General features: G+C 43.0%; 1 protein-coding gene across 1 annotated transcript in view; it reads right to left on the reverse strand.

Moving 5' to 3' along the window:
• PLCXD3 (phosphatidylinositol specific phospholipase C X domain containing 3) overlaps positions 1 to 24,523 on the reverse strand; it is a 156,218-nt gene that overhangs the window by 35,010 nt on the left and 96,685 nt on the right. The window lies entirely within an intron of this gene.

Raw genomic sequence — 24,523 nt, forward strand, 5'->3', positions numbered from 1 at the left:
CTTCCTCTCCTTCTTAAATGCAACTATTTATAAAGAAAAGGTTCTCCTTCCTCAAATCTGATATTGCTTAACACTTTCCATTCTCGAACCATTTCACAATCATTAAAAAATTAATCCTCACAAAACACCCGGGAAGTATTCCCACCTGTTTTACAGATGGGAAACAGAAACAGAGAGGTTAAGGGCCTAATCTTGCAGATATTCTGCATGCTTAACTCTCAACGAAAGCATTGGGAGTTCCACATGTGGATCAGAACTAAAGTGACTTGCTCAAGGCTGAGAGTCAGTATAGGAACTGGGGATAGAGATCTGAAGTCCTGTACTCAGACAACAAAACACTAGTTCCCCTTTGAATTCCTTGATAAGGTGTTTCCTGGAAAGACCTCTGGGGACATCAACACTGCAGCTGGGAGCGAACCTCCCAGCCCAAGTAGACAGACATGCACTAGCTTTGCCCTAGCTAGTGCACTAAAAGTAAGTGTGGACTTTGTGGCACAGGTAGCACCACAGCCTCGCTGCCCAACTACAAGCCCACCTGACCACCTGGATCTGTTCTCTAATGGCTAGTCTGAGCTCCTGTCCATCCCACAACATCTGAACTGCTATTTTTAGCACACTAGCTGCAGCAGAGCTAACATGTGTCTGTTTGCCTGGGCTGGGCGACTCACTTCCATGCAGCGTGGATGTAGCCTTGGTCAAATCATTCTGTAGCTCTCTTGGCCACGTTAATCTGGCCAAATTCTTTCATTTTAAAAAACAAATAGGTACATATTCATGGAATTCTGGGTCAGACCAATAGTCCATTTAGCCCAGTATTCTGTCTCTGACAGTAGCCAGTAGTAGGTGCTTCATAGGGAATGAACGGGGCAATTTCAAATGATCCATCCCGTCATCCACTCTCACCTTCTGGAAGTTGAAGGTTTAGGGACACCCGCAGCAGACAAGATTGTCAATGATGCAACCACATAATAGCCATTGACTGAACTGTCCTCCAGGAACATAACTAATTCTTTTTTGAATCCAGTTATACTTTTGACCTTCAGAACATCCCCCGAGAAGAAGTTCCACAAGTTGACTGTGCGTTGTGTGTAGGAGTACTTTGTTTGTTTTAAACCTGCTGTTAATTAATTTAATTTGGTGACCCCCTACTTCTTGTGGTAGGTGAAAGGATAAATAACATTTCCCTAATCACTTTCTCCACACCATTCATGATTTTATAGACCACTACGATATCCTCCGTAATAGTCTCTTTTCTAAACTGAACAGTCCCCGTGTTTTTAATCTCTCCTCATACAGAAGCTGTTTCATCCCCCTAACAATTTTTGTTGCCCTTTTCTGAATCTTTTCCAATTCCAGTATATCTTTTTTCAGATGGGTCAGCCAGAACTGCACGCAGTATTCAAGATTTGGGCGTACCATGGATTTATATTATGATATTTTCTGTTTTATTATCTATCCCTTTCCTAATGGTTCCTAAGAGTCTGCTAGCCCTTTTTTGACTGCTGCTGCACATTGAGCAGATGTTTCCAAAGAATTATCCGTGATGACTCCAATATCTCTTTCTTGAACGGTAACAGTTAATTTAGAACTCATCATTTTGTATGTATAGTTGGAATTATTTTTTCCAATGTGCATTATTTTGAATTTATCAACATTGAATTTCATCAACCATTTTGTTACCCAGTCACCCAGTTTAGTGAAATCCCTTTGTAACTTGTTGCAGTCAGTTTTGGACTTAACTATCTTAAGTAATTTTGAATTGTCTGCAAACTTTGCCACCTGACTGTTCCAGATCATTTATGAATATATTAAACACACTGGTCCCAGTACAGACCCTTGGGGCATCCTGCTATTTGTCTCTTTCCACTGTGAAAACTGACCATTTATTCCTATCCTTTGTCCCATATCTTTTAGCCGTTACTGATCCATGAGAGGACCTTGCGTCTTATCCAATGACTGCTTAATTTGCTTAAAAGCATTTGGTAAGGGTGTGACATTCTATACGTCGGGGGAGTGCCCTGTATCCTCCATATTCCTTATTTATATATAATTGTGATATTGCATATAAAGCATGCCTTGTGAGGTATCGGGGAAAGGTTATGATCTGCTGAAAGACATTGTTCTATCTAAATATGCATATCAAATGATAAGAATTGTGTTGTATGGTTTTCACTAAAATATGCTGTGGGCTTGGGAAGTGCCCAGATATTAGCTCTTCAGAGACAATGAAAAGGGAAGAGGTACCACTGCCTGGGTGAGTGCTGAACAGACATCACCAGCCATTGTCCAGCAGAGGAGTTACAATTCAATGACTCACTCATAGGAGACAAACTCGGGATTGTTTCACCTTGTAACTCAGCAATGCCCACCAGCCATGCCTGGACTTGTGTTCTCCAAGCACATGGAGTCAGAGTATAAAACAGAATGCAGGGGCCGGTGCTTGGCCTTTCTCCTTCCCCCACCTACAATGCAAGCAACAAGGGCACTCAGAAGACTGAAGACTCCAACAGAGGGAACTGGTCCAGATTCCAAGGGTGAAACCTGTGTACTATGAACTGCAGTATCCAGTGGGGTGAGAAAAACTGCTTAATCTAGTTGTTGCCCAGTCTAATAGGGTTAAGAGTTTAGACTGCAGCTTATATTTTCTTGTCATTTGGTAACTACTCTGACTTTTTGCCTATCACTTAAAATCTATCTTTTGTAGTCAATAGGCTTGTTTTACTGCTCACCTTTACAAGTGAGTTTGCCTCAGGTTTTTGGTAAATCTGCTCAGGTTTACAAAGGCTGGTGTATATCCACTTTCCATTGATGAAGTGGTGAACCAATAAATAAGCTTGCACTGCTTGTCTTGAGCAGTTCAAGACGATATATTCCTGAGATACAATGCTGGGAGCTAGTGGGATTTGGCAGGTGCCTTTCTGTGCGTGATTCACGAGTGGCTTTGGGAGCATTCATGCAATCTAGCTGGATGTGGGGCTTCACATGTGGTTGTGCTGAGTGATAACAGTGCCTGGAGGGGCTTGTTTCTTGCAAATCATTGTGAGAGTGATCCAGCCCAGGTGAGAGATTTAAGGGGGCACAGAAGTCCCACAATCCCAGTCTGCACCCCAGACATCCTGTTACGGAGGGACCTTGTCAAAGTCTTTCTAAAACTAAATCCGCTGGATTACCCTTATCCACATGCTTATTGACTTCCTCAGGAATTTTAATAGATTGGTGAGGCATGATTTCCCCTCACAAAAGTTGTGTTGACTCTTCCCCACTATATTTTGTTTATCTATGTGTCTGATAATTTTGTTCTTTACTATAGTTTCAACAATCTGCCAGATACTGAAGTCAGGCTTGCTGGATTAATTGCCAGGATCGCCTCTGGAGCCTTTTTAAAAGATTGACATTCACTAGCTATCCTCCAGTCATCTGGTACAGAGGCTGACTGAAGTGATAGGTTACATACCAAAGTTGTTAATTCTGTAATTTCATATCTGAGTTCTTTCAGAACTCTTGGGTGAACAACATCTGGTCCTGGTGACTTATTACTGTATAATTTATCAATTTGTTCCAAACTCACCTCTGCTGACATTTAGATTTGGTTCATCTTTCCTTTGCCTTTTCCCTGTGGGGTGGGGAGTGAAGTATGTTCTGTCAATGGTGCATTAATGTCTCAAGGATTCTGCAACTGCTTCTCTTCCTTCTTGGTTTTGCAAATCATATGCAACTGCCTCAGTTTGCCCTTCTACCCTCAGTGCAGAGCCTCTTTTGTCTCAGATTAAAGGTTTACTGATCTTTTCCCAGTTCATTTATTTCCAGACTTGAGTCTTGGGTTATTTTCATATATATTAATACGAGAGCCAGACTGATTGGATGCTGTGCAGCTATGCCTCTCCCCTCTTCTTCCCCATAAAGAAGGCTGGATGCATTGTGTCTGGACAGCAAGGCTCTGTTCCCTCTGCACACTCCTGCAAACTGCCTGAAAGGAGACAAGGAAGAATGGGGCTGGTTCGCTGCCTTGCTCATCTGTTTACCAGAAGCAGCAGAGCTAGCTGGGTGGGAGAGAAAGCACAGGGCAGCATTCTCAAAGGTAGGGTAGCTGTTATACCAATCTTTCTAGCCAGGCTTGTATACTGTACCTGTCACCATAATATCTGGGCTCTCAGGGTTCTCTGCATGGAAGCCCCCAGGAGAAATTGTGGCCAATTCACACTCTGGGTAGCTCTGGCTGCCCTGTGACAACTACTCACACCCTTCCAGAATGTCTAAATGCTCCCTCTTACCTTCAAGGAGCTAGGGTTCATTCAGTCCAACAGAGATAATCATCTGAAAAGCTTGGATAAGAATAGATAGATGACTCAGAGAGGAGAGCTTAATGAAATGGTGACCTCTCTGATTTGGTTTAATAAACGTTTACAAGTAATTTTACACCCCATTATGAGTGAAACTGAGCCTTGGAGAATCAGACTAGGAGAAAAAAATAAATACTTCTCCCAATATCAATAATAATAAAAAATCCCTACTTCTTCCAAAATAATAATCCTTTCAGAACAGGGGTATTCATGCAATAGTACCATATATTACTCATTGCAACCACCTGAAGTCACAAGATCTCATTGACAGATATCAGATCAGTATGTGTCACCCCGGGTATCTTTGTTGACCTTCTTATCTGTCCTGTTAAAAGATTAACTAACAGCAGACTTTAAAATCAAATACTAAGAGCCATCACTCCTAGCTTTTCATTCATCCTTACAGTCAGCAATAATGAAATGTCTAGAAGACATCTGAATTGAAGACAGTATAGCATGACTGGTGAGCAATTTTTAGATCTCTTATAAAGCCAAGTAATCTCCACCAGGCTCTTTCATGTTGCATGTTTCCAAAATTACTGCATCTAAATTACATGTACCCTCATGTTGACTTCCCTGATTTCAAATAATTGTAAATTTTAACAGGGCATTTGAGTTGAATTCACTTTCAACAACAAAGACGAGTTGAACTGGAATTAATAAAAAAATTACAAGAATTGGTATTAAGTTTTGACTTACTTTTCCTGGTTTAAAGAGCCTGGAAAATGTGCTTCTGTGTGAAACTTATATTAAAATATCTCACCCTCAGACCGTATTTGTTATTTCTCTGCTGTTTATTATGTGTTCACAGGATGAAGTATTTTTGTTAATAACCAGGTTTAGTTGCTGAAAATGGTCATATTTTCCCTGTTTCAACTAGACAGTCACTTTGGTATTAAATAGAAATAGTTGAAAATCAGAATTTCAGTTTTGAAATTCCAATACTGTATTTCAAAGTTTGTTTTTCTGAACTGAAACAAAAATCCAAAAGGTTGAAATTTCCAGCAAAATAAAAATTCTGAAATATTTCAATTAAGATCTACCAAAAGGTTCTTTTGCATCATGTTGAAGTATTAATATTAAGAGGAATACACATACTCACAAGGATTACCCCAGGAACTATACAATGGAAACCTCTCAGAGATAGCACGTATACAATGGAGGCTGTTTGACTCACATCACAGCAAAGGATTTTTCCAGCAAGTGAAGTGACAGCATCACTTGGCCTCACTCCCTCCACAACTCAACACCTGGAAACACGTCCAGAGGGAAATGACTTTGAATAGGGGAGGGTTGTTCCAGGCTGGAAAGGAGTTCCAACCTGTGTATGGAGGATCCGGAAACTGCTTGTACTATCAGGGTGAGACACTGCTTAATTCAAATCCTGTCTAGTTAATAGAACTCAAATTGCAAATTTGTTTTATTTCTTAGATAACCAACTTTGATCTGTACGCTACTACTTATAATCGCTTAAAATCTATCTTTCTGTGGTTAATAAATCTGTTTTATCTAAAACAGCATGTTGTTTGAAGTGCAAAGGGAAATCGGCTCAGGAACAGGGCCACACTGAGGGAGGGGCAGACTGGGTAATAAACTTACACTGGTTAGACTTCTGACCGGGGCAAGGTGGTACAGCTCTGAGGTGCTAGGCTGCGGGAAATTGGCTGGTTCCTCTCTATTGTTGGTTCACGAGTGGCTGGTGAAAGTATACATGTAACTCAGCTAGATGTGTCCCTGCCTGTGAATGGCTGTGTGAATGCAGGACCTGGAGGGGTCTGCAGCGTGTCACAATATCACAGTGCAAGAGAGAGCTCAGATTGGTCGGAGAGAGGGATTAGCAGTACCCCAGTTCCAGATTGCATCCTGGTCAACCCATCACAGTCATCCAGTCCCAGCTTTTGGAAGCCAGAGAGTTAGGGATACCCACAGCATAGGGTTGCGTCCTTGATGATCTTGTCTAATAGCCATCAATGGACCTATCCTTCATGAATTTATTTATTTTTGAATCCACTTATACTTCTGGCCTTCACAACATCCCACAGCAACCTATTCCACAGGCTGATTGTGTGTTGTGTGTAGGAGCACTTCCTTTTGTTTGTTTTAAACCTGCTGCCTATTATACCCCTAAATAATAAAGCAGGAGTGGAGTTGAGCGAGAACACGATATTACACAGGAGACAACCAAAATTACAACTGAAATCTGATTAGAAAAAAACAGAGTTGGGTGTCTGGGAGCTGCAACAGCAAAGGTGTCATCATCTGTTCTCTCAAAGTGTGCTGGCAGGCATGACAAGTGCAGTCACAGCATAGATACCCATCAACACAAACCTCAGGGAGGAGGTCTCAGCCACAGCCAGTGTCTGAGCAATTCAGGACTTGAAAAGCCAGACAGGCCACCTTAAAAAAAACAACAACAAACACTTACTTTATAGGTAAACCAATCGAAGAAAAGTGGGGTGGACATAATATGATTACAGCTGCTCAGTCCTGTGAACAGGCACTCTGCATTCTATACTAGCTGCAAGCAGCAGAGAAGCCCTGCTGAGAGCTTTATTAAGAGGGAATTACAATAACTGAGCCTGATAATCAGGAGGGCATGTGCTGTTTTTCAAGGTCATTGCAGGATAAGAAAAAGTGATGCCTGCGCTGGAAAATACAGATTCACGTAACCGCAACATGTAGCTCTCGTTAGAAATAGCAAGGAAAAAATAATACAAAAGGTACATCAATTGCCTTGCTACTTCCAGCCGTGTTCCCTCCATCTGTGGGGACACAAAGAGAATCTCCTTGTCCTGAGAGATCCCTCTCAACAGCTGGATGTAATGTCTTTCAGATCCAATGCAGCCAAAGATCAGAATCATTCAAGCACTCTGCCAGTATAAAGAAAGGTCATGGAGCAAGAGATGTACATTTAAGTATCATTAGCCTATTAATATATTCTCATCTATGGTTAGAAGTGACCTCACCAAGATGTATACATTGAAAATGGGAGAGAAGATAGAAGCTTTAAGGTCACCATATTTCAAATTCTTCAGTGATGGCCCATAATCATCCATTGCCACCAACTGATTTCAGTGTTCTTTAACGTCTAGACCAGGGGTGTCAAACATGCAGGCCTCAAATGGCTCACATGATATATTTATTATGCCTGCATGTCTGCGATGCTCCCCAGGGATACTCTGGTTGTGAAGCACCTCATCACCACCTGCCCTTCGCATGAAGCAGTCATGTCTGTGCCTTCTGTGAATCAGCTCACTGAAACTACCAGCCTCTGGCAGCACATATCCTGCCTTCTAGACCTCCACAGATCTCGTTCATTCTGTGTAGTTAGCGATAGGCTCACACCAACCCCAGTACTCAGAACATTCCCTGCAGCATCCAGCCCCTTGTCCATTAACACTCATAGAATATTACAGCATATACCAGCTTGCAAGATTCAGCTAAGGACCATCACTTTGCTTAACATCACAGCACTTAGATATATTTATAGTGAAAATAAGGATAAATCTATTATCAAAGAATAGAGATTCAGGTGACAGTGAATAAGAATACTGGAAACAAAGTTACATATAAAACAAAATCGTATTACACTTTCCAGAGACTAAACTTAACTGACAGGTTAACATTCTGTCTAGATCAAAGCTAGCTCAAGTAACAGCAGCAGTGAAGCTAGGGCAGCAGCTGTTTGAATATGCACCTAAGTGGGTACAACGTATCAGGTGTACATGGGTGGGCAGAGCTAGCTTTTGCAGCTACCCTTGCATTGCTACTCAAGCTAGGTTTAGCTAGCTGCAGCATGTCAACACATGTTGCAATCACACCTCTCAATTGCAGTGTAGAGCAGGTGGAAAACAGGCACTAAGAAGTGAAGTGACTTGCCCAAGGTCACACTGCAATTAGTAACACAGCTTGAAATCCACAGCTCCTAAATGCTAGTCCAGTGTCTGATCTACTGGACAACCGTATCTCAAAATAAGCATGAACATTAAATAGCAGAGCTATTGTACTATTTAGAACTACGTCTGCAACACAAATGGCACCAGAGCTTAATGCCTTACAGCGTGTATTACAATATCAGTAATCTTAATCTTCCCAGAATATAACACTCCTTGTGATGTGGCTCTATAAAGAAAAATTTTTTTTGGTGGGATGGTGCTTGCATATCACCATGGCTTGCAACTGCTTCTGACCAATAAATCTGCTTCATTTCTAATTGCTATATTATGATATGATATTTTCTAGATGACAGTTGCTTGGCTACTAAAACTCTTATGTCAACAGCTACAATATTAAAATCCTACCAAAGGTCAAATCTCACCGAATGACCAGGAAGTGACTTATATATATATATATATATATTGTCTTAACATCTGATATAAACATTGAAAGACATTTCATGGTAATCAATTGTATATCTGTTACAGCCACAGTGTTCTATAGTATCATATGTGAAATATACCTTTATAATTGTGGAAGCATTTCCATTATAAACTCTTAATGCAGTTTATATCTTGGCCATAAAATTCATTCCTAGCAGATAACGGAATAACAAAGCTTTTGCCTAGGAGTAAATTTGTTGTGAAAAATTCAGTAAAATCAGGTTAGCTATTTCTGGGCTCTAAGTGGGAAGGAAACCACTGTAAGCTTTATGTTCACATAAAGAATGATACTTCAGCCTCACAATACCCCAGTGAGGTAAGTAGTATTGTCTCTGACCTAATGGAAGAAAATATTGCACAAATGACAGCATTCTGCTGGCTGTTGTGTGTGCAAGATTCATGTATAATGATGCAACATCAAGCTCTTCTGCATGACTCATCTGCATGGTTGCCTACGCTACTTACCAGTTCATTTAGTGCTAGGGTGATCAAATGTCCCATTTTTTAAAAGGGACAGTCCTGTATTTAAGCTTTCCTGCAGGTGTCCTGACTTTTTCTTAAAAATGGGCAAAATTGTCCCATATTTTCTGTCTCCCTGCCATCAGTACTGCTGGGTCCTGCTACTGGCTGGATGCCTGCTCACCAACCGTCCGCCCAACAGTGGTGAGTGGTGGGGTCCAGGGGCTGATCATGGAGGTCACTGTGCAAGGCTGGTGGCGGGGCATAGCTGCAGCGTGTGGGGCTGGCCACTCCCCCGATGGTCCGTCAGTGCAGGCCCTGCTGTGTGCTGACTCTTGGCAAGCAGGACCCAGTCTTGCTTCAGGCCAGTACTGGCTACATGCTGCAGCAATTGGCAAGTGCAGGAAGGCACCAGATGGCGGCCGGGTATGTGTTGACTCTGCTGCCCACCCATCGGCCCTTTACGTGCTCCCCCTTCCTGCTTTGCCCATTCATCCCTTCCCCCCAAGGCATGCTACTCCTTCATACTGTCTCCCGTCTGTCCTCCCCCACCCGGCAGGGCACATCCTGCTCCCAGCACTGTGCAGAGAACCAGCCCCTGGTCAGAGCACTCAGCTCACCAACAGCCTGGCCTGCAGGCTCCCTCCTTCCTTCCACTGCTTCCATCTGGGGCGGTACCCCGAGAAAGCCCAAGACCCTCCAGTCCAGGGCGCTGGCCACAAGGAGCTGAGCCTTGCATGGGCCAAAGCCCCGCAAAGCACTGGCACAGGACAGCCTCTCCACCCCTCTGCTAAGTTCTGGAGAGAGAGAGAGAGAGTGCGCGCGTGCGATTTCCAACCTGTTCACACCCCAATCCTGCAGACTCCATAGCAACCCCTGGGCAGGGGCTTAGCACCCTCTTCACCCGCCCGCCCTGTCCTTGGTCTTGTCCCCAGGAAGTGCGGGGCTGCTCAGTCCCATAGGCACCCTCCCCTGCTGAGCCACCTCTCTGGCCAGGTTCCCTGGGCCCTGGTGCACAATGCATCCTTAGGGCTTATCCTCTTCCTGCCCATACCGTAGCCAGAGGTGGCTGGGTTATGTCAGTGACCAGCAGCAGCCTGGAGGTGTTAGCTGCCTTTCGACACTGTATGGGCAGGAAGGGACAAGCTGCTTCTAGCTGCAGCACAGTGGGGAATGGGGTAGGGATGAACTCTGCAAAGACATGGGACAGATCATCCCTACCTTTCCCCACATCCCACCCCGGCTGGAAGTAGCTCCCATCCCTTCCCTCTCACACAGTGCCAAAAGGCTGCTGCTGGCCACGTTGCGCTGTAAATCCTGGCAGAAATGGGTGGGGGGGGACATGCGACCCTGCATGGCCCCACCCATGTGTTGCCTCAGGAAGACACGGCACCAGGTACCAGGAGAGAGGGGCCCATCCTGGGGATCCAGCCAGGCATGGAGGGTGAAGAACACCAGGCAGGGAGGGTTGGGTCAGTCAGTCACATTTCCCCCGCCCTGAGAGAGGTATACGGGAGAGTGTGTGTGTGTGTCACCCCTCCCCATGTGAACCCTAAAGCCTTAAAGATAAAGAGGTAAATAAAAATAATCCAACTACACAGTATTTCTTTTTAACAGGCTCCGTCAATTTGATGTTAATTTGAAAGTTTGTACTGCATAGTTCTGACTGATTGCCATTGAATTCGCTTGAATAAGAGTCATTTTACCAGGTGTCCCGTATTCGGCATAGGGAAATGTGGTCACCCTACATATTGCACCAAATACTGGCTTGCCTTTCTTCTATTAGGTAACAGTGGTCTGACAATGTCCCTGTCACTTCCTATATACATCATGTACTTGCCTAACTCCAGGTGTACTCTGCGTAATTAACAGCTTACTCAGGATATGTACATAGGCTGTTTGAAAGCATGTGGGAGCCTTTCACAGGTAAAACTGGTTTCAGGTTTGGATATGGCTCCAAACTTCAGAGAAGACTTAAGCCAGCTTGAAGCATATAACTAGAGGCCTCAGAGGGTACTTCATACAGTCCTCCTCATCTTTAGCTGTCTTCTGATCAGTCTAGCAGCTATTTAGTGCCATTCTCCTCCCAACTTCAGAGATGGCTTCAGTGCTTCAAGTGAGACAATACTGATCAGTAAGAGGTACCAACAGTTTTTCATAGACTAGCATATTGCCACATAGCAGTGCCCCAGCACTCCTTGTAGATCAGCATTTCTCTTTCTCTTCCCCCGCCACCTCCATTCTCTTTTGGGCTCTGTTCAGCATGCATTATCATGGCACACGCTAAGCCAGCAGTGGTGAAGTTCAAGGGTTTGTGTGAAAAAAAGGATGTGTCCCTCTCTCTCTCCCCCCACCTCAGATGTTGGCTGCATCCTACCATCCAGTGGCTTATTTACTAGGTTGAATCTACAGCCTGCTCTGTTCCCTGGAGAAAGAAAAAAGGAAAGCAACACTCAAACAAGCCACCTTCCCTTGGCACAGTCAAAGAGGGTGAGCAGAAACTCCAGTCCTTCTGTATGAACTATGCATAAGGTCCTCGTTTCCACAACGTTGACCTGTGGAGAGGCTATAAACAACCCTAGTTCCTCCATGGGCAGTGAAGGAAGAAATCTTGGCTCCTGCTCCTTTGTCATGGAAGAGAGCGAGAACCTCCTTAGTTCCACTGTAGAGGCAGCAAGAATCTGTGGATAAGTTTTGTGGACTGAAAAGGGGAAGAGACTCCTTGCATGCCTTTCTCAATCTCCAGAAAGCACCGGGTCTTGGTGGCTGCTATGAGTTTCCCATTCCATTGGGAAGGAGAGAGCATGGGTAATGGGGTTATAGGAGCCAAAAATAAAGGAAGGAATGGCCAATGTGGTTGGTGATGCAAAAGAAGCAAACTTGTGATTGAGGGATGAACAGGGAAGACAAGAGAGGATAACGCTGGGGGAAGAAATAGCTCACCAGCCAAAGGAATTCTCTACTTGCCATTTCTGGCTAGTTTCCATCCATTTCATACCACTCAAGCAGCACAGAGGGCATGTAGGAAACCAGAGAATCCAATCCACTGATTTTTTTTCAACTGGGTGCTAGTAAGTCTAGAAGTAAACAAGCCCACTGGTCCAAAAATTGGTAATGGTAATGACACTTATGTATCTAGTTAATTACATGGCCCTTTAGCATCTGTGTCACTTCTTGTGAGCCTGTACCAATGTAGCATGATAGGTCCTCCAAGTCATATGATCCCTTATTATTACAGTGGTGTGGCATCACAACTTCGTTTTAAAGGTCAACATTTTAAAGTTTAAAATCAATATGCTTAGTCAGATTACTTGAAATTCGGCGTATAGCAAGGTACAGGGTAGGGTTAGTGAGCCAAATTTGGGGTCATTTGAGCAGAGGGTTGTGGAGATATAAACCCTGAAAAATAGTCATTTTTCTAAGAGTTTCTAGGGTTCTGAGGGGTTGTTTTTGTTGTTGTTTTCTGCGGAGCCAGAGATCAAATTTGATGTGATGTGAGTCAAAATGGCCTCAGTCTGTTGAGTTTTACCCAAGGTGGTGCATGGCCCCTGTCGTAGCTTCCTACTCAGATTTGAACCTTAGCATTCATAACTGAGAAGCTAGCATCAACCCTCTAAGCTCAATGACCAGCTTAGATCTGATCTCGCTGCCACCAGCCAAGTGATTTCCAGGACTTGGCTCCCTCTCTGGTCTCCCAAAACCTTCTCTGGGGGACCCCAAGACTCAGAAGCCCTGAGCCTTACCCCAAAGGGAAAATAACCTCCTCCCCTTGTCCCCTCATTATCTCATCCCCAGCTTTAACCTCCCTGGGTTATCCTGGGCAATACTGCACTTAAACTCCTTGAATGCAAAACAGAGAGGGCAATTTACCTTCCCCCCCCTTCTTCCCCTGAGGCTATGCAGCTTCAAACCTAGTCAAGCTAACACAAAGAGATTGCCCCCTCCCTTCGTTCCTTAGCCTTAACCAGAGAAAAACTCAAACAAGTCTTAAAAAGAAAACTTTATTTAAAAAAGAAAGAAAAAACACATGAAAATATTCTCTGCATTAAGATGACAATAATACAGTATCAATTGCTTAAAAGAAAAATGAATAAACAATAGAAAATGGATAAACAGCCTTACCCAAAAACAATACAATTTAAAGTACTCATAGCCAAATACACAAAGACTCCACCAGCCAGATACACAGATGCAAATACAGCAAAACAATTTAAAAGACTATACTTTTGCTTCCTTTGTACTCACAACTTGAAACTGAAGATTAGAAATTTGAAGATAGAAAGAACCCTCTCATAGCTAAGAGAGCACAGAACAGACTCAGACCCAAACATTCCCTCCCTTGAGCTTTGAAAAATCCGGTTTTCTGATTGGTCCTCTGGTCAGGTGTTTGGTTCCCTTTGTTAACCCTTTACAGGTGAAAGAGACATTAACCCTTAGCTATCTGTTTATGACAGCTCCCCACTAAGTCTTTGAGAGGACCCAAACTGGGAATGGCATTGAAGAAAATGTACATTTTTTATAGTGCACATTCACCAATACAGAAAAACAGCAGGAGGGTTTCCATTCTCGCCATTTAATATGCTTTAAAGCTCAACTCTTGTAAGTGCTCTAAAATGCAAATAGTTAATCGGATTGCTTTGAAATTTGGTGTGCTTTATGGGGGCATGCAGGATATTAGTGACCCAAATTTGGGGTTCCCCAGTTACAGGCGCCACAAAACCAGTTTTCTTCTACTGCTTTGTACTGTTAAACAGAGAGATATCATGACCGGATAAATCATAATCACAGATCTCACTGAGACTGACAGCTGTGAACTTGCTCTGCAGTAAATATAACTAAGTATACGATAACAACAAGTCCCCATCTTAGATAAAAGGAGTTCTGGACTGAGCAGCTAGAGGTTGCTACAATTCTGGGGAGAAATGTAATCAAAATCTTTTGGGGAAAATAGACACATGAAGGCTTCTGAGGAGGGGAGGAGTATTAGGGAGTAGAGGAGTGAGGGAATACAAGGAGAAGAGTTTGAGGCTGCAGTGAGGAGAGGGGGTTTATAAGGAGGGGGATAAATGGAATTGGATGATAGGGATAAAATTAGAAAGGCCAAGGCAAAAAAAAGATATGAAACTAGCTAGAGACAAAAGGTAATAGAAAACATTCTACAAATACATTAGAAGCAAGAGGAAGACCAAGGACAGGGTAGACTCATTACTCAATGGGGGGGGGGGAACAATAACAGAAAATGTGGAAGTAACACTCGTGATAAATGACGTTTTTGTTTCAGTTTTAATTAAAAAGATTAGTAGTGATTGGACGTCTAACATAGTGAATGCCAGTGAAAATGAGGTAGGATCAGAGGCTAAAATAGGTAAAGAACAAGTAAAAATTATTAGACAAGTTAGATGTCTTCAAGTCGCCAGTGCCTGATGAAATGCATCCTAGAATATGCAAGGAGCTGATTGAGGAGATACCTGAACCATTAGTGACTATCTTTGAGTCGTCATGGAAAATGGGAGAGATTGCAGAAGACTGGAAAAGGGCAAATATAGTGCCAATCAATAAAAAGGGAAATAAGGACAACCCAGGGAATTACAGATCAGTCAGCTTAACTTCAGTACCCGGAAAGATAATGGAGCAAATAATTATGCAATCAATTTGCAAACACCTAGAAAATAATAAGGTGACAAGTAACAGTCAGCATGGATTTGTCAAGAACAAATCACGTCAAATCAATCTAATAGCTTTCTTTGACAGGGTAACAAGCATTGTGGATGGGGGGAAGTGGTAGATGTGGTATATCTTGACTTTAGTAAGGCTTCTGATACTGTCCCACATGACCTTCTCATAAACAAACTAGGGAATTACAACCTACGTGGAGCTTCTATAAACTGTATGCATAACTACTTTCTGGGAATGGTTTCCCAGCCAGTTATCAGTGGTTCACAGTCAAGCTGGAAGGATATATTAAGTGTGGTCCCACAGGGATCAGTTCTGGGTGTGGTTCTGTTCAATAATTTCAACAATAATTTAGATAATGGCACAAAGAGTACACTGATAAAGTCTGCAGATGATACCAGAGTGGGAGGGGTTGCAAGTGTGTTGGAATATAGGATTAAAATTAAAAATGATTTGGAGAAATGGTCTGAAGTAAATAGGATGAAATTCAATATGGACAAATGCAAAGTACTTCACTTAGGAAGGAACAATTAGTTGCACACATACAAAATGGGAAATGACTGCCTATGAAGGAATACTGCAGAAAGGGATCTGGGCATCATAGGCTAAATATCAGTGAACAGTGGAGCACTGTTGCAAAAAAAGCAAACTTCATTCTGGGATGTATTAGCAAAAGTGTTGTAAGCAAGATATGAGAAGTAATTCTTCCATTCTACTCTGCACTGATTAGGCTTTAGCTACACTATTGTATCCAATTCTGGGTGCCACATTTCAGGAAAGAGGTGACAAATTGGAGAAAGTCCAGAGGAGAACAAAAATGATTAAAGGTCTAGAAAACATGACCTATGAGGGAAGAATGAAAAAATGTGTTTAGGCTTGAGAAGACTTAGAGGGGACATGATAATAGTTTTCAAGTACATAAAAGTAGTTACAAGGAGGATGGAGGAAAAATTGTTCTCCTTAACCTCTGAGGATAGGACATGACGCAATGGGCTTAAACTGCAGCAAAGGAGGTTTAGGTTGGTCCTTAGGAAAAACTTCCTAACTGTCAGGGTGGTTAAGCACTGGCATACATTGCCTATGGATGTTGTGGAATCTCCATCATTGGAGAATTTTAAGAGCAGGTTAGATAAACACCTGTTATGGATGGTCCAGATAATACTTAGTCCTGCTATGAGTGTAGGGAACTGGACTAGATGACCTCTTGAGGTCCCTTCCTGTCCTATGATTCTATGATAGCGGAGAAGAAAGAGGTTGGGAACTCAGGTGAGGGAGCACCTTCCCAGCTATGCCAGTGCACCCCAACCTTCCTGCACTCTCAGCTCTGCCATTGTACCTCAACCTCTCTGCAACCCACAGGTCTGCCAACACACCCCAACTACTCTGCCAACATGCCCTTACATCTATTTACCCACAGATCTGCCAATGTGCCCCAACCCAGGCACAAATCCTGCACCAATCAATCATTTCACTTGATTGCGAGCTCCTGGGGCAGGGACTGTCTCTGTTATTACAGTGATGCAGCAGCACCATCTTAGTTAAAATTGTGTCAAAACTTCTGTTTAAAGGTTGACCTTTCTAAGTTCTCTAAAATCAACATATTTAGACTGATTCTTTTGAAATATGATGTGCCTCAGGAGAGTGGAGGGTAGGGTTAATGACCCAAATTTGGGATCATTTACCCACATGACCTTTCTTCTGCTCTGCTGGAGCTGGCAGTAGCCAATGGGAATTATTCACATATGCTCTAGGTGCAGTTAGGATGTTAGGTGTACATACACTATGTAGTGGAGTCAATAGTGGGGCCAGCTTGATAAAAGTCTATTTGTGATATGAGGACATGTCTGGATTACTTTGAGGTGTGGGACAGAGCTGTGATTCTGATATGAGGAGATCTCTGTTTTCTACCCTCTTGTGTGTGAGCAAAGGGAAGAGTCACATGACCTTCAGGATCCAATATGCGTCATTTCAGTGCTGAACTGTGTATGTTACACAATTAGTATGGCATAGGGGTATGGGCAGTAGCTAACTGGGATATGAGAGCTGTCTAAGCATTTATTATCTGCACGCACGCCAATAAAATGAGTGTGGTCAGTGTCAGGTGCAGCTGTACTGAATGGTGGAGGTGGCAGTTAGCTCTGCTTGGTTGAGGTGTGTTGGTGAGATCTGTGAATTACTTTGAGGTGTGTGATTATGAGGAGATCTTTATTTTCCACCCTCTGATGTGTGCGAGGAAAGACAGGAAGTGCGTGTGTGCCTTCAGAATGCACTATGCATCATTTCTATGCAGAATTGTGCAGGGTCGTACTGGTAGCAGGGCCTAGGGCTCCTATTACAAAGGACAGTGTCGGCACTCACTGAGGTGGAATCAGAGAGGATTCTAATGCTTTAATGGTGGTTATGTGAAAGTGTAGGTTAAGATGGTATCCTGGGAGCAAGTGTAAGGGAGTTGTAAAAGGCTTTGAAGTTGTTCTTAAAGTGTACATGTGTTGTATTCTTTCTGGGGAGTTGGACAGGTGCATGACTGTATGCTGGGATCTGGAACTTCCTGAATCTTATAGTGCCAATGGCCAGTGAAAGTATCTGCTCTGTGCAAACTGAGACACTGCTGAAATAGGGTAGTGGGCAGGTGGCCTGGGCCACTTTGTCCTTTAAGAGTGTTAGATGGATTCTTGTGGGTGAGAGTGAATGGGCTGCAAAAGGAGGTGAAGTCTTTGTATCATTTTTCCAATGCTGGAGTTGGTATGTGGGTTAACGGGGCATATTGGGGCATTGCTGAAAGAGGGCAGAGTTAAGGTTGCATGGGCAACGTGAAGTGTGCATTTCCTGGTTTACAGAAGTTTGAGTTTTGCTCCTCTAAATGTTCTGCAAGGGGATGACCTACCATCAAGCAACCTGAATTCTGCATTAACATAGTTTTTTGTCATTAATTTAAAGGTTTGCCTAAGTTAGCGTTGGATTTCTTTCATACTGGAGGATGCCATTATCAACTATAAATGAAATCCATCTTGCGACTAAATCTGAAAAGTTTTTTTCTGTTAATCTTAGTGTTCATCTTGTAACTCACAACTGAAAAAGGGTAGGACTAGCAGGCAATGACTTGTCCCTTTAACAGGATGTACAAAACAGCTAGGCGAGCCCAAACTGCTATATAGATAAATGCACTTATCCTTGAGGTCAGCACTTGTCAGCATTTATTAGCTGTAGAATTCTCAGAGTTATCTAAGTAATATTGGAGAGAGCAAAGAAAGCACAACTGCTTTAAAATGGCCATTTGCAGTTTCACTGTCTCAGCCATGTGTATGGAGGTATGCATGACCTCATCTTTGAGACAAGGTAGGGACAGGATAAACCTGAGTGAAAGAAAAGTTATTTTTGATAATGAAAAATATTTACCCCTCTCTCTATACCCAGGGATAACAAGTGCTCAGATATTACTGTGGTGGGGTCATATAAGAACCTACACAATTACATAAGATCTAACAAAAACGTAAAACAAGTGTTTCTATGTCTAATGTGCTTGTAAATCACACACATACCACAAAACGTGTGTGTGTGTGTGTGTGTGTGCGCGTGCGCGTGGGGGAATCCTACGATACTAACCCTTTGACTGTTGAGCTCTAAAACAATTTATCCTTGGCTGTAAAACTGATTGGTTATTTGTATGTGCTTGGATGCCTAACAAAGCTTTCCACCTATAAGGCTTTTAAAAAAAAAATCACTGTGTTTTTGTATTCTGCTGCATTCATTTATACTGTTCCAGATGCACTGAATATGACAAGAAAACACTGAAGAGGGAAAATTGTGTTGATCCACTTATACTCAGAAGCTATGGTGATGAACACAAGAGAAATACCCAGAACTACAATAAAATGAACATTGGGACATATCCCAGAAAGTGCTGTGCAACTGCCACTATTTGTGTTTATGTTCCAGTAGAGTCCACACAAGCACACACACTCTCTCTGTCTCTCCCTCTCTCTAAGAGCCAGTCCCTGCCTGGAAGAATTTACAGTCTAAATAGTCAGAACAGTCACAGGGAGAAAGGAATATTACAGATTTGGCTCTTTGCGTAGTTTTAGAAAATATATTCATATTCCAGGGAATTGAACTACTGCTTTGGCTTTATAAAAATGGCTAAGGACCACCAACCTTGGTCAACACAAATGAGGGTAGAGAGGTAGTGTGTTTGTATAAGTTTAAGGTCCCAAGCAGGCAGGTTGATATGTAGGACACCAATGCATTCAGTAAATCAGGACAAAAATGGTTACTTTTGTTTTCCTGCTTCAAGGTTTGGGTTACAACCGCCAAAAGCCTGCGCCTCCAGCAGCAAAGGAAGCTATGCTAGGGTGAGAAATAACTTGGAGGTATGGCAGTGCCACCTACTGACTGGCGAACACCACTTCTTGTAGCGCATGGGATTTTTCTTTGAATGACTCCCACCTACATGCCAACTAGGTCTGACCCTACTTAGGTTGTGACAGCAGCCGGAGATGATCCCTCTGCAGGCAGCCTCTCTTGGCCCTTTATTTTTTCTCCTTTCTTAGGCTTTGGTTTTAATCAAAGGTTCTTATGTGTTTTTGTTTTGTTTTGCCTTGGTTGCTAAGGCAGAATGGCACATTTTTAGTGTGGTAGGCAAGGATTTAGTTACATGTCTGCTAAGGGGGGCATTAGCCTTAGAGATTAATTTGGAAATAAAGAATTACTTTTATAGAGATGGGTGGATTTGTGTGTTTTCTGGTCTCCAGTCCAGGAACATTAAAAGTACTCAACGTTCCTGCATTCTCTAAGGGAGCTATGTTATCCCACCCTACAGTCTTCAACTTCAGAGACAGCAAGGCTAAGAACAGCTCCAATGTCATTTACCAGGTTCAGATAAAATTGGCAATTTCACTGAAAGTCAGAAAACAAAACAGATTCATGTAAAGTACAGCTTTGTGTGTATCAAAAAGGCTCTTTCATAACTGTCTTTCAGATGTGCTAAAGGCAGCTGTTTCACCGTCAAGTTAATTCAATAAGCAAAGGACACGTAATTCATTTGGTGTGTACGGTTTGCTAATCAAAGAATATTTCTTGGCATATAAACTGTGCATGACAGAATGTTAAGCCTGAAAACATATTGTTAGTCCTCAAAGTTTTTATCAGCTCCGAGAAACATAACGTACAATCATGTGAACGATTCTTTTCATTAAACCACTGAAGGCCAATGCTTTTGTATAAAATTCCAAGCTGCACTGAGTTGGTGGTCATACGAGGGAGCTCAGAAGATTTTTCCCCACCAAAATGTGGGTAGGGGAACAGGGACAGGTGATATTATGAATTTCTCTTTCAAATTATTGTCCCACTGACAGTCATATGCAAAATCAATAGCAAAAGCTCTAATAAACTCCTTTTATCTAGGTTACCATAATCCTCCCATATTGTATATCTGCTACAATGCCAAAAGGGGTGTGTGTGTGTGGGGGGGAACAAAACCATTTTCCCTTCTGAGAAGGATTGATCAGCATCTCTCTATAGCTTCATCTGCATTAGGGGCTTGTTCTGTTGCATCTTGAACAAGTGGGGCTGCTCCAGTGCAAGCTACATTGGTGCAGGGAATCTATAACAGCCATCTTGTCTTGGCTGCAAAGAGCTGCACTGTATCTACATGCAGCACTCACCTAGGGTTGCCACCTTTCCAATTCCTGGTAACCTGACCCCCAAGACCCTGCCTCTGCCCTCTCTCTTCTTCCCAAGACACCCCCCCTTGCTCCTCCTATTCCCCCAAGGCCTTGCCCCCATCACTTACTCCTCTCCCCCCACCTCATCACTTGCTGGATTGTCTCAAGGAGCCTGCCTGCAGACAGGAGGTGGCCCTGGCTAAGCAGGAGCTGGCATATGTTAATGACTCAGCACCTCCTCCAACACCATGGTAACCGGGCTTTTGGGTGCCATTTAGGGTTACCAGGTCCCCCAAAACTGGGCACCTGGGAACCCTAAATGGCATCTGGGCACAGAAGCCAAAAAACGGACTGTCTAGGTAAAAACTAGATGGGTGGCACTGTACACTCGCTGCAAGCACTCAAAATCTCTATGGTTTGCTGCATCTATCCCGCTATTCTCAGCACACTCCGTGGAGCAGGTGCACACAGGAGATGGTATACACGTCTCTTCTGTTCACAGTGCAGATGCCAAGGCAAAAGGGCACCAGACTCACCTTCTGAGTAAGCCATTGCTGAACTGACCCCAGATCTAGATGCTTGAGGGCAATTGTAGGAGCATTACTACTCTTGGGTGGGGGTGATGCACCAGGAAACTAGGAACTGGATTTAATTATTGTCATTCACTTATTCCAATTTTTTAAAGGTCAATATTTTTTCCTATTCTTGTTTTTATACTCTTTGTTTTGTAGTTAAATGACTGCTACCTTTTCTCTTGTGTTCCCCTGTGAGAGGCAGAGATTAAAGTGGTCTGGGTGTGTGATGGCAGGGAGGGTATTCCTGCCAGCTCCTCAGTGGTGCCCAGTTGGCAACCCCTGCCCTAATCCTTCACTTCACTTCACGCAGTGGGGCTCGGAGGACAGACTGGTTCTTGGTGGGATGAGTGGTGCCTGGTGTGGTGGGGAGCTAAATGGATCCACTAGGGAACAGTGGGAAAGGGATTGTGTGCTGCATATCGTTTAACTCATGACCTCTTTGTTTTCCAGATCTCAGGTGTGTGGAAGATGTTGTGAGGCAGCATCTAAGCCCAGTAAATAACTACATGTGTGCAGGTTCGCTGTCTGCTATCCTTTGATGTTTGTGCTTTGCAGATAAATCCTCATAGGAACAAACAAACAAAGTTTACAAAAAGTTTTACCTGCCTTAAATAATAACAAAAGATGTATTTTCCAGCCTGTCTTTACTGCTTTGGAAGATCGGGATGGGGATGGAGACAGAGAAGTGGGCAACTGTTGAGGAGGGACAGAGCCAAGCAGATACCAGACATGTTTGTCTCAGGTTGTTGCAGACCTGTCCTGAATGGGGGATGTGCACTAGCTGAGTAGTCAATGGCTCTTGGGCCTACAAGCAGCCAGTAGGTAAGCGGCTTGACAGATGGCAGAACGGTCTGAACTACCAAAACAGTAATTGAAGCGTGGGCAGGAGCACCGTGGGATTACACTGGGATGACAAATTGCACTGTTATTGCTGCTAGGCCAGTGTTTGCTCTCTGCAATAGTACGGAGTCATATGGTGGTGGATAAACACCATGCTTAGACTTGTCCAGAGCAAGCACAAGCACAGTGGTGGTGTGAATAATTATGTGCAGCTGCAAGCTCTTTTGTAGGTGCTACACAACGTGATACAAGTGTGCTGGGTGTTGTGTTACCGTTGGCAATGCCAAAATGCTCCAGCATCAACAAGGAGATGCTTTAGTGTTTAGCTACCAATCAGGCTTATTACAGCTTCTATTAGTATCCAGCAAAGAATGTCTGTGTGAGAGCGCGCACATGCGTGCTGTTTTTACTATATAAATTAACAAGTACTGTATAACATAGAAAACACATAGTGGCTGTCTACTCCGCCCTTTTCTGAGTGGCTACGTAGTTCAGACTATGGTGTGGTATGTAAAGTTTTCCCAGTTAATTAGAATGTGGCTTACTGCACCGGGGTAATAAGCGTTGCATACATGCACGACATGCAGTATAGATTGCATTGCTTATAAACTAGTAAAATCTGAATGCAGAGATAGTGAGAAGAGTTCTATACTTAGTAGTACTGTTTTGCTTCCCTGGATTGCTCATCTATCTATTTTTGAACAGATCACAGTCATATGGGCTACAGCTTTGGAATATTTAATCTTCACTTTCAAAGCAGTTATAACAGCGAGATCAGTGCTATTAACTGTGTAGATCTCACATATGCTCCCATCGGCTGTATCCTGCTGTGCAGTATTTTTGCGTAACTAATGAAATGTCATAATTCCTGGAAGGCAATATGTCAGTTCTGAAACATATTGAAGGTTTGTTTCTCTCGCAGTTGTTACAAGAGGGATTGTGGGAATAAATCTTTCAGACCAGTTTGGATCCACATTTGCTGCTTGTGGGGAAATCTCAGTTATGGTTTTGAAAGCCACGATCACGAGATATTCCTGCCCTATTACTTTTTGACATTTCAAATATGTTAATTAGTGATAGGTTCAAGTTCCATGCAGAAATGAGATGCTGAGAACACAGAGATTCAGATTATACAAATCTCAACCAATCATTAAAATCTGGACAACATTCATACCCTATTTTCTTTCAAACAGATACAAAAAAAGACAATTCTGAGCAGAAGGAAACAAAAACAGATTCTTGCGGTCCCCCCCACCATGGCACTACACTTCTAAAAAACATTATTCCCGTAATGAGTGAGAGACTGGTGGTTTGTCACTTGTGCTACTGAAGTTTCAGTAGTAAAAGCCTCTGACAAAGCAAAGGAAAGAAACAGGGGTGCTTTCTAGACGCACAGTAAAGGTACATCTACACTATGACAAAAGACCCGCTGCACAGCCTCAGCTGGCCTGGCTCAACTGACTTGGGCTTATGCAGCTCAGGCTGTGCGGCTATAAAGTTGCAATGTAGAAGTGCAGGCTCAGGCTGGAGCCCAGGCTCTGAGATCCAGCCAGTGGGCAGCGGTTCAGAGCCTGGGCTCCAGCCTGAGCCCAAATGTCTACATTACAAGACTTTTAGCTCCACAAGACCAAGCCCTGTGAGCTCATGTCACCTGACCCAGGCTCCGAGACTCAGTGCCACAGGTTTTTTTTATCGCAGCATAGATGTAACCTCAGAGACATTCCCTTCGCCAAGGAGCTGATAGATTTTATATAGGTGAAGCACACAGCAATATCCGTGGGTCAGGCTGCACAAGCATTTCTGTTCTGAAGTCATTTTTAATTACTTACATCATTTTTTTGCTGACATATCATTTTGGCTGAAGTTTAACCTTGTTTCTTCCAGCCTGAATTTGTTTGGGAAAGCTGTCATAAAAACAGTTCAGCCCCTTTCAACTAGGAGGGAGTGTTTGGGTGTGTGCATCACAATTATTTGGGAAAAGTGGTTTCATTCTTAGCCATTCATCATATGGAAGGAGACAGTATTCCCTCTGGACCTTTCCAATATATGTGCATCTTTGCAAAGAGAACAAAACATTACCAGATCATTGTTCCTCATTATAACTGTTTTGCGATGTTCCAGTTGTCTAAGGCAACTGGAAGTGGGACTCCAGCACCTATGGATCAAAGCTAACCTAGATACCAAGAGCCATGAAGCCACAACAGCATGGATTTCAGGATGGGTTGAATAAGTACCCAGGGTCCCGAGTAGGTACATACTCAAGTGGTGAGCCCTTCCTGATATCTGTGCTGCCACAGCTTCATCACTATTGGTACATGAGCTAGGTAGATTATAACTAGCTCCAGTATGTCGACACATGATGCAATCACACTTCTGATTCCAGTATAGGCGTGCCATAATAGTAGTGTTGTGACCACCTGAAATTTGGCAGGCACATTGTCACAGAGAGGTGCCTTTAGGTGATTTGGTGAAAACTGGTTGTGATTTGTCCAGTCATGAATATTTAAATAATTATATTTCTTATATGTGCACTGATTTTTATAATATAACGCTAATAACCTGTCAACCTTCTGTTCACTTTGTGCATGCATTAGATC

This window comes from Chelonoidis abingdonii, chromosome 6 (genome assembly GCF_003597395.2).
Source record: "Chelonoidis abingdonii isolate Lonesome George chromosome 6, CheloAbing_2.0, whole genome shotgun sequence".
NCBI classification, from domain to species: Eukaryota; Metazoa; Chordata; order Testudines; family Testudinidae; genus Chelonoidis; species Chelonoidis abingdonii.